Here is a 12,128-nt window from a genome sequence, read left to right as displayed (position 1 = left end):
CTGCTCATAGAAAGTGAGTTGCTTTGGCTCTTATTTTAAATTGAAAGTTCTATGGGATCTGGAAACAAAAACTATACTGGGCTTGGTACATGCTTGGGAACCACATCTGAAAAAGAGATACATGGGCATTTAGGAGCTATTCCTGTGCCAGGTTTATTCTACATGCATAAAATCACACATGTTAATACAAGCAAAATTTGTTAACTTCTTTTAAATCTGGTAATAACCTGAATATCTTGATCATTTTTATTTAAATAAGCAGTAGTTTATTATACACTGGAAAGTATACATTAATATAATATTGCAGAAAACTATTTTGGTATATTACATGTAAAAGTACCTAAAACTCAACTTGATATACCATCAAGTCCTAAACAATTTTCTATCCAGTATTCTAACTTTTCCTTTTCTAAGACAGCAATTTTTGAAGGGAAATGAACCAAAATCTGATTTGGTTCATGAGCCTTAATGTAAATTTCTTAAGAGAATGTTTTTAAAGTCAGAAATTTTTATCAGAATCAAACTTAAAACCATTTAGAGGTAAGCAGAACAATTTAGAGTAATTTCCAAACCAAATATAAACCAAATCTGAATTTAGTTCAGAGCAGGTTTGGGGTACCTATTTTGCAGCAACAGCTCTGTGCTTGGAAATGAAGTCTGTTACAAGGATTTAGTGCGGTAGAATCCCAGCTACACCCTCCACTAATCAAGTGAAGTGCTCAAGAGGAGAAACCATCATGGAATGCTCACTACAGTGAGACTAGATCCCCACATCTCCCTGCATAACACCTTTCCTCCTGTTCTCCACCCCCTTGAGCTGGTGGTTATGCTCCTCGGGTTCTAAGTTCAGGTATAGTTCCTTTTATAAAGAAACCAACGTGGTAAATGTTTTCAAGATAGGAGAAAAGAAGGTAGCATATGTAATAAAATGATAATTAGAAGGCAGGAGGAGCCTTGTGATCAAACACACCCCACATTCAGTTACCTTACCTATAAAATGAAGGCCTCTGCTTGGCTAACTCTGTGACTGTCAGAAGCAGTGGTGTAAGATGCCACACACTGGTGCCAGGTTTGGTGCTTGCCCAGGTGGAGCAAGAATAACACTGAAGGGGCATAAATATTTTGAAGGCAGTATAATATAACTTACTAGAGACCAATAAACAGAATTGGCCTAAAAACTGAAAACACTGGCTAGCTAAAATGACCATTTAATAACATTTAAGGAAACATTGATGAAGTAACACAGCTTTTTCTCTTGTACCTCCTCAAATTATAATAAATGTTAACATGAATGAATTTAAATGGTGGGGAGTATTTTAGAGAAATGTTGAGTCCCTGCAGATAAATGTCAATGTCAATTTTGGTGCTTAATTTATCGCTGACTTGAGCTGTTGGATGTTATCAGAAATGTTATAAAGCCTCTTCTCAGTATTTCTACAAGTCTAAGAAATCAACATTTCCATTCCAGAAGCAAATTTGCATTTGTAATGTTTCTTAAAATGGTAGGAGAGGTTAACTCTACCTTTAGAAGGTAAAAATATCTGGCACGATTAGAAATATCTTTTCCCAGGGAATTCAGAAAAATGAGCATAGCATATTGTCTCACCACAACAGGGTAAGTTTCTGATTGAAAAATTTGGTTCTTATTCCACATGGTGACAACAGTTGATGCCTGTTTTATGACAGATTTAGAATGAGGTTAGGGGAACAATGATGACGGTTAAAGAGGGGGAAAAAAAGTTGACAGCACGTAAAGTAGAAGTTTGAAGAGAAGAGTCTAACTTCGTTATAGTATGTACCACTGATAAAGCAAATATTGTACTGTATTGCTCACAAACCATTTTACCATATTGTAGCATGTGAACTACTCCACAGCCTGATAGATGTTGCATAAGCTGATTTTACAAGTTTTCTCAGTGACTCTTGTACTATAATTAAGAACTTAAAATGCACGAATTGTCTAAGACTATAAAGTTTTATTGGGTAGGGGCCATGACTACCTCTGAATTCAGTAAAGTGAGAATATTTCTGATTCTCAATAAAGAATATTCATATGAACAATGAATGTTGTTTCTTTCCATTACATTACCTTGAAAACAAATACTTATGCCAGTATACAAAGTTCACATACCAGAGAGAGCTGATAAGCAAATAAAGCCTGGGAAAGACCGAATCTAATGACCTTTTATGAGGCAATAATATTGCAATAACTCTTCAAAGCTCAAGTAGTCCTTCCAGAACAGTTTATATGATATACTATATACCCATTCAAATTAACTTGTGTCACTGGGCAGATGATAGGTGAAAAGTGTGCCTACTGGTGCAAAAAAAAAAAAATACACACACACACACAATCACGCAACCCCTCCCCACACAAAACCTTTGGAAAATTCCCAGGGCACAGTGATGTAGTAAAGGATATCTGAAAAATAATGCAGGAAAGAAGTGGATTTCCCAAACAGACTTAGCCATGGAATCATTTTCTTAAATACTTAAGCCTTGTACCATCGCTCTGAACTTACGTATCTAGATTTCTAAACACATTTTGGGAAATGCTGATATATAGAGGGTCTTTTGTCCTGAATGTTTTACTGATTTCAACGTGCTTTTGAAGGACAGAACAAAAAAGGATTTGCCTCCTCTAGGAACTGGAAAACTAACAGTCTTTCCTAGCCCTCATCACTGCAACCTCTGTTAATACTGAACATCTAGTCGTAGGACAGAGAGGCTGGGCTAATTAATGTATGGCTGCCCCGAAACACGCTAAATACTTCAAATGAGACAAGACTGAGTAGGAAATGACTAATTTACAGGTACCGATTTCTAAAAAGTGACAAATATTTCAGTTAAGAAAATAAATTGGGGAGAGTTTTTCTATTTTCAGAAGAGAATTCATTATATAGGAACACTTTTAGCAAGAGTTTCTGGTATATTTTAGCTAGACTTTGATACTTAAATTTGCAGCTCCTTATAGCATTCATTGCTCCCCACCCTGCCCTCCAAAGCAAGGTACAATTTTTAAATGAACTAACATTTAAAATATTAGACATAGTGAAAAAAAGAAAAATTGTAAGAGAGATTAGTTCATTTTGGGGATGGTAAGATGTTTTTGTTTTTCCTACTTCATTTTTGAAATTTTCTATTTACTACTTTTATAATGAAAGAACTGATTTAAAGAATGGAACCTCAGATTTTAGAAGCACCAGTTTACACAATTGCTATACTTTCTTACATATTCATTAAAATTTCCAGAGCTTATACTAAAATAACAGCTGATTAACAGTCAGTTAATTAAAACATTTTTTCCCTGATTCTGGACAGATTCTTAAACACTAAAGCACAGTATTCGTCTCATGAAGCTCTGAAGGGTGAATGTGAAGCTCGTGTTTCCTTTAACAATTGAAATAGAACTCCTGTTATTTGCTTTCTAGTCTAACCATCCATCTTCTGGGAGTAGTCTGTACATACTGTTATGAGTCTACCTACCGTTAGTGGATGCCTTCAGAGGACTCCCAATGTGGTGCTTCCACCTGGTGGTTAAAGAAGTGCTTAACTACAGAGATTTGGTCTTCTCAACATGCCTCTTAAAAAAACAAAATAAATGATTGTGAGAAAAGGTTAAAAAAAGTATTTTTTATACAGAGGGATGTTCTGTTTTTTTTTAAGAAAAGCTTTCCCAATTCTGTTACAGTTTTGAAACCGTACCAACTTTTAAAGACCACTGTTTCCTTAGAATGTTTCTCGTTTGCCATTTAAGTAATTTATTGTATGGACAGTATTTTTTCAGGATGATCCTTACAACTGTCTTTTCCTCTTGTAAGTTAGAACTGCACAGCTGATTTCCTTGCCAATCAGCATCCTTTATTGTATGCCTACTGTGCACACAATGTATAGTATGAGGCACCTGGGGGAAGAAGGCAACACAAAAGGATGTTACAATCTTCTGTGAAGATACAAAGCAGCATGGCAGTGAATGTAAGTGTGAACAGAGCACTCAGAGTTGAGACAATACAGGAAAGAAAAAAAAAAAGGAGGGGGTGGTGAATTTAAGTCTAGCTAAGCTGGGTTTTGGAAGTGGTTATGGTCATGAATGGATGGGAGAAGGGTATTATTAAACAACTGCCATTTAATAGAAATCCTTCCCATCCACCAGACTCCATCCCAGGCTCTATTCATTTATTGTTTCTAATTCTAAGGTGACTAAGAAAGGAGTACCAGATCTGCTATTTGAATTTAGCGTGTCCTACTCTACTAGGATAAAAATAAAAAGAAGTCATGGGAGAATCAGGAGACAAATGACCTTTGTTGCAGCAAAAAGGATGAGAGCAGAGAGCGGTGAAAAGAAAGCCTATATTTGATAGCTCTAAAAGTCTAAAGTGATCAGGCAGAACATGTGAGATAATGTCTAAAAGCGATAAAATTACTGAAGCTTTTTTCCAATATTTAAATCAGGGAAGTGACATGAAGATACCTATAAGCTATCTATAAATGTACCCCCCCCAATAAAGGTAATGAAGTCAATTTAGGCAGATGTTACTGTGATCTTGGAGGAAGGCCTAGTACAGGGTGTAGCCTGGAAAGGTGTGAACCAAAAATAAACACATAAAAATACTAAAATTTAACTGCGAAACAAATGAAATTAACCTAACATGACAGTAACCTAAATAAATAAATAAAAGTTGAAAAAGCTGCAATTTAAAAATTGTAATGTAAAAGGTATTTTGATAAGTTGACTAAGTTGTTGGCTGAACATATAAATAGTAGTATTCTCAAAGCAGAGCCATGGGACTGAAACAAGGATGAGTGGAAAATGTCTATCAATTTTTCAAAAATAGGAATCTTTAAAGGAGAGCTTTAAAAGTAATAAGCATTCAAGTATGTTTTTGGATCACCACTCTTCTAAAAACAATTATGATTCTCTTATCCAAAATATTATTCTAACATTTTAATACATAATTTCAAATGCGTTAAACCTACTAATAACTTACTGAACACATGGGGAGTCTCCCATCTGCTTGTCACTTCATGCTGCCCCCATTCCACTTTCTGTTGCTTTTTTGCTAGTTCCTGTTAACAGTTTATTTTACAATTTGTCATTGTATTCAACACTTCTGAGCACCTTCTAAATGTGCTGGTGATTTCAGGTATTTCTTTTTTAAGCAGTATTTGTAAATATCAAACACACACACACACACACAAACCCCCAAACAATTCCCTATCGTATATAATTGAAAGCTGGCTGTATGAGAGACAATATGGCCACAAACTTTTAAACAACTGGTACTTTTTTCAGCTTCTGAAGAAATAATTTTCTTTGTAAATACTAAATCAAAATCCAATTTAGAATCCAAACCACCAGAAAACGCCAACTATAAACTTTTCACAATACAATGCATGACAACTTGTAGTTACTGTCATGAGCCTATAGACCTATACACTAATCAGTACCTTTAAAACATTAATTAAAAATAAAAACCTAAACTAAATGATGCTGTGACTCATTCAAAAAATTCTTACTGAGCACCTATATATATATATTACAATCAAGAAGAGGTTCTTGGCCTCATGGAATTTAGTTTCATAGATGACACAGAAGTTACAGGCAATTAAAACAGGGCTTTTCATGCTGACAAGTGGCAGGGTGGCTAACCCTAGTCCCTTCCATGCCCCAGTTATGTCCCTTCCAGACCGTTCAGAACCATCACTTGTTGAGAAACCACTTAAGCCAGCCTGATGTATGGTAATACAAGTGAACAGAACAGGGAGACAACAGCATTTTTGTGGCTCTACTAAATTGTAACATCATTCTCTCAAGTAAGTCTTAAGCCTTGAAGTCTCCCAACTGCATCAAGCTGCTCATATATGTGAACTTCTTAAGTAAGCAGGCATGGCCATTCCAAAAAAAGAAGCATACTCAGACTAGTGCCTTTGATTGCCCAAATAAATGATACTCAAATATAATTTTTGTTTTAACAAAACTCATTCCAGTAGGGGAGAGGCGTAGCCAAGACAGCAGAGCACACCTTCTTCCACAGGCACACCAAAATTACAACCATTTACAGGGAAGCTATGGATGAGAAAAATGAAGACTAACAGGAAATATCTATAACTAAATATATAAAGAAGGAACACAACAAGACAGGTAGGAGGTATGGAATCTCGGTATAGTCAAAACCCATACCCCCGGGTGCATGACCCACAAATCAGGGGACAATTATGATTGCAGAAGTGAGTGGTCGGAGCCTGGGGAGTCCTGTACCAAGTGGATGAACCCCTAGAATGTTGGGCTTTGAAGGCCAACAGGGCTCACTTTTGGGAGAGCCAGAGGGCTGTGGGAAATAAGAGACTCCACTCCTAAAAGGCACACACAAACTCTCACACACTCCAAGACCCAGGGCAGAAGCAGTAATTTGAAAGAAGCTTGAGTCAGACTCACCATCTGATCTTGGAGTCTCCTGCAGAGGCAGAAGGCAACTGTAGCTCACTCTGGGGACAGACACTGGTGGTAACCATCTTTGGGAGCTTGTTCTACCACACTGACACTGGTGCTGGCAAGTGCCATTTTGGAGTCCTCTCTAGCTTTGGGGTCCAGCCCCACCCACCAAGCTGTTGGCACCAGTACTAGGATGTCTCAGGCCAAGCAACCAGCTAGGTAGAGACAGCCCCACACACCAGCAGGCCTGATGCCTTAAGAGCCCAGTCAACCCAGGACCCGGCTCTGTCTACCAGATGGCTCAGACCCTGCTCCTGCCCACCAGTGAGCTGGCACTAGCCCTGGGACCACCTTGCCCACTGCTGGGTAGACAGACACCAGCCCCAGGACCCAAAGGGCACCAGCCCTACTGCCAATAGGCCAAAACACCAGCTCTGGGACTCTCAGGACCCTGCAGCTAAAGGACCTCAGGACCTGGATCTGCCTACCGATGAAACAGCAATAGCCCCAGGACACCCTGGACCTTGGCTCCACTCACTAGCAGGTGGACATCAGCCTGAGGACCACTGCAGTCCTGCACCTGCCATATCAGGACCCACCACTCCCACCAGCATGCCTGCACCAGCTGTAGGACCCCTTGGCTCCTGGCCCTACCCACCAGCAGGCCAGCACCAGCTCTGAGACATTTTGGATTCCCTCAGATAGCCAGTCCAGGATCTGGCACCACCTACCAGCAGGACACCAGCTCTAAGACCCTCAAAGCCCCACAGCCAGAGACCTGGGAACCCAGTTCTGCCTACCAGTGAGTTGGCATTAGCTCTAGCACTGTCTACCTGGAGGCAAACACCAGCCCCAGGAAACCCCAGGCCCTGATCCCACCCACCAGCAGGCAGACACCAGCTCCGGACACCTTGGACCCCTTAGTCAGCTGCCCCAGGATCCAGCCCCATTCACCAGTGGGCCAACACCAGCTTTGAGACAGATCATATCCAGCAGTCAGCTGTGTCAGGAATTAGCCCTGCCTACCAGCTAGCTGGCGAACACTAGATCTAGGACACAGACACCCACCCCTACCCCCACCCCCTGCAACTACCAACTCCAGAACCCAGCTCTGCACACCAAGGGACTAGTAGGAGCCAGCAGCCTTGTGATCCAGCTCCACCTACCAGCAGATGGCAGTCTCCAGACAAGGCAGGGCCTGGAAACCAACCAGACTGGGGCCAACCATGCCCATCAGACAGCTCACAGTAGTCTGCCCACACAACAGAAGGACCCAAGCAGCCCAAACAGGGTGGCCCGCTAGAGCATATGATATAGCCCTAGTCACCAGGTAATGATCATAAAGATGATCAAAGAACTTTAGATGAAATTCTGTGGATGAATAGAGCAAAAAGCTGAACAGTTACAAAGAGTTAGAAAATATAAAGAAGTACCAAATAGAGATAAATACAACACCTGAAAAATTCAGGGGGGAGGGTATGGCTCAAGTGGTAGAGAGCATGCTTACCTCTCTACAAGCTAAAACAAGGTCCTGGGTTTAATCCCCAGTACCTCCTCCAAAAATAAATAGAATAAGCAAACATAACTACCTCCCTCCCCCCAAAAATAAAGTTAAAAAAAAAAAGAGAAAAATACACTAGAAGGAATCAATAGTAGATTAGATGACACGCAGGAATGGATCCACAAGCCAGAAGACAGAGTATTGGTAATCAGTGGAGCTGAACAGAAAAAATGAGCAAACAAAAAAAAAGAAATTAGGACAACCCCAATGTTCACAGCAGCATTATTTACAACAGCTAAGATATAGGAGCAACCTAAGTGTCCGTCAACAGAAAAATGGATAAATATGTGGTGTGTGTATGTATTTATAAATATATATATATAATAGAATACTACTCAGCCATAAAAAAGAATCAAAATTTTATCATTTGCAACAATATGGATGGACTTAAAAGGTGTTATGTTTAGTTAAATAAGTTAGAGAAAGCCAGATAAGGTAATAATATCACTTACATGTGGAATCTAAAAAAAAAACTAGTGAATATAACAAAAAAGAAACAGACTCACATACAGAAAATGAACTAATGGTTACCAGTGGGGAGAAGGAAGGGAGGAGGGGCAAGATAGGGGTATACCCAGAGATTAAGAGGTACAAACTACTATGTATAAAGCAAATAAGCTACAAGGATATATTGAACAGCATAGGGAATACAGCCAATAATTTGCAACTATAAATGGAGTATAACTGAAAATTGTGAATCACTATGTTGTACACCTGAAACATGTAATATTGTACATCAAGTACACCTCAATTTTATAAAACGAATTTAAAAGTCCCCTGGGACAAAATCTAGTATACCAATGTTCACATTATAGGGGTCTCATAAGGATGAGAGAGGGAGGGGCAGAGAACATATTTGACAACATAATAGCTGTAAACTTCTCTAACCTAGGAAAGGAAACAGACATCCAGTTCCAGGAAGCACAGAGTCCCAAACAAGATCAACCCCAAGAGGACCATACCAAGACACACTGTAATCAAAATGGCAAAAATTAAAGACAAAGAGAGAATATTAAAGGCAGCAAGGGAAAAGAAAGTATAAAAGAATTCCCAAAAGGTGATAAGCAGACTTTTCAGCAGAAACTCCGCAGGCCAAAAGCGACTGGCACAATATACTTAAAAGAATAAAAGGGAGATACCGCCAACAAAAAATACTCTACCTGGCAAGGCTTTCATTCAAATTTGATGGAGAAATCAGAAGTTTTACAGACAAGCAAAAGCTAAGCGTTCAGCACCACCAAACCAGCTTTACAAGAACTGTTAAAGGGACTTCCTAAGTGGGGGAAAAAAAAGACCGTAACTAGAAAAGTGAAAATTATAAAAGGAAAAATCTCACTAGTAAAGGCAAATATAGTAAAGGTAGTCAATCAACCATGTATAAAGCTAGTAAGGTTAAAAGACAAAAGCAGTAAAACTTGTCAATATCTGCAATAACTAGTTAGGAGATGCACAAAACAAAGAAGATATAAAATATGATGTCCATGAGGCTAGGAGGTAGTAAAAATGCAGGATTGTTAAAATGCATTTGAACTTAAGAGATCAGCAACTTAAAACAATCACAGACAGATAGAAACTTTATGGTAACCTGACACCAAAAATCTGTAACAGATACACAGAAAAAAGAAAGGAATTCAAACACAACACTAAAGATAGTCTTCAAATCACAAGAAAAGGACCAAAAACAACTATAAAAGCAACCCCAAAACAATTAACAAAACAGCAATAAGTACATACATATCAATAATCACACTAAATGTACGTGTGAGGCCAAACAATATGCTACTAAACAACCAATGGATCACTGAAGAAATCAAAAAAGAAGTATCTGGAAACAAATGAAAACAAAAATACAGTAATCCAAAACCTATGGGATGCAGCATAAACAGTTCTAGGAGGAACATTTACAGTGGTACAAGCCAATCTCAGGAAAGAAAAACCTCAAATAAACAACATAGTCTTACAGTTAAAGGAACTAGAAAAAGAACACATAAAACCCAAAGTCAGTAGAAGGAAAGAAAACAAAGATTAGAGCAGAAATTAAAAAAAAAAAGACAAAATAAGCAATAGAAAAGATTAATGAAACTAAGAGCTTGTTCTCTGAAAAGATTAACAAAATTCATAAATCACTCAACAAGAAAAAGAGCCCAAATCAGTAAAATCAGAAATGAAAAGAAGTTGTAATAGATACCACAGAATTACAGAGCACTGTAAGAGATTACTACAATTACACACCAATAAAGTAGACAACTTCGAAGAAATGGACAAATTCCTAGAAATGTACAAACTCCCCAGACTGAACCAGGAAGAAACAGAAAATACGAACAGATCAATTACCAGTAATAAAACTGAATCAGTAATAAAACAACTCCCAAATAAACAGAAGTCCAGGACCAGATGACTTCACAAGTGAATTCTACCACTTAGAGAAGAGTTAACACCTATCCTCAAACTATTTCAAAAAACCGCAGAGAAAGGAACACTTTCAAACTCATTCTACAAGGCTAGTATCATCCTGATACCAAACCAGACAAAGAAACTTACAGGCCAGTATCACTGATGAATACAGATGCAAAAATCCTCAACAAAATATTAGTAAACTGAATTCAACAATTCATTAAAATGATCATACACCAGGATCAACTGGGATTTATCCCAGGGATGAAAGGATAGATCAATATACACCAATCAATCAGTGTGACACACCACATTAACCAAGTGAAGAATAAAAATCATATGATCATCTCAATAGATGTAGAAAAACTTTTGACAAAATTCAACATTTATGATTAAATAAAAAACTCTTAACAAAATGGGTACAGAAGGAACATACTTCAAAATAACAAAGGACATCTATGACAAGCTAACATCATACTCAGTGGTGAAAAGGCAAAAAGTATTTCCTCTAAGATCAGGAACAAGACAATGATATCCATTCTTGCCACTTTTATTCAATATAGTATTGGAAGTCCTAGCTACAGCCATCAGGTTAAGAAAAAGAAATAAAAGGAACCCAAATTGCAAAGGAAGACATATAACTCACTGTTTGCAGATGACATGACTTTACCACACATAGAAAATCCTCATGATGCCACCAAAAAACTACTGGAGCTCAATGAATTCGGCAAAGTTGCAGGAGACAAAATTAATATACAGAAACCTGTTGCATTTCTATACATGAACAATAAACTATCAGAAAGAGAAATTAAGAAAACAATCTCATTTATAACTGCATCAAAATGAATAAAACACCTAAGAATAAATATAACTAAGGAGGTAAAACACCTGTACTCAAGAAACTAAAACACTGATGAAAGAAACTGAAGATGACATAGACAGATGGAAATATATACTGTGTTTATGGATTGTTAGAATGAATACTGTTAAGATAACCACACCACCCATCTACACATCAAAGCAATCTTTAATCAAAATACCGGTGGCATTTTTCACAGAACTACTAGAACTAATTCTAAAATTTGTATGGAAACATTAAAAAGAACACTGAATAGCCAAAACAATCTTGAGAAAAAGAACAAAGCTGGAGGTCTCTCGTGCCCTAGGTCAAGCTACACTACAAAGCTACAGTCATCAAAACAGTATGGTACTGGCACAAAAACAGACGCAATGGAACACAAGAGCCCAGAAATAAATTCACAAACTTATGGTCAATTAATCTATGGCAAAGGAGGCAAGAACATACAATGGGAAGACAGCATCTTAAATAAGTCATGTTGGGAAATGGACAACTGCACGCAAAAGAATCAAACTGGACTACTCTCTCACACCATGCACAAAAATAAATTCTAAATAGATTAAAGTCTTAAATTTAAGACCTTAAGCCATAAAACCTCTGGAAGGAAACATAAATAGTATGCTCTTTGACATCGGTCTTAGTGATTTTTTTTTTTTTGGCTGTCTCCTCAGGAAAGGGAAACAGAAGCAAAAATAAATGTGACTAAATCAACTAAAAAGCGTTTGCACAGTGAAGGAAACAAATCGAAAAGCCATGGGAGAAAATATTTGCAAATGATATATTTGATAAGGGAGGGGTTAATACCTAAACTAAACAAAGAAGTCATGCAACTGATTATCAAAAAAACAAACAATCCCATTAAAAAATGGGCAGAGGATCTA

The sequence above is a fragment of the Vicugna pacos genome, chromosome 12 (assembly GCF_048564905.1).
Source record: "Vicugna pacos chromosome 12, VicPac4, whole genome shotgun sequence".
Classification (NCBI taxonomy): domain Eukaryota; kingdom Metazoa; phylum Chordata; class Mammalia; order Artiodactyla; family Camelidae; genus Vicugna; species Vicugna pacos.
This window is presented reverse-complemented; position numbering follows the sequence as displayed.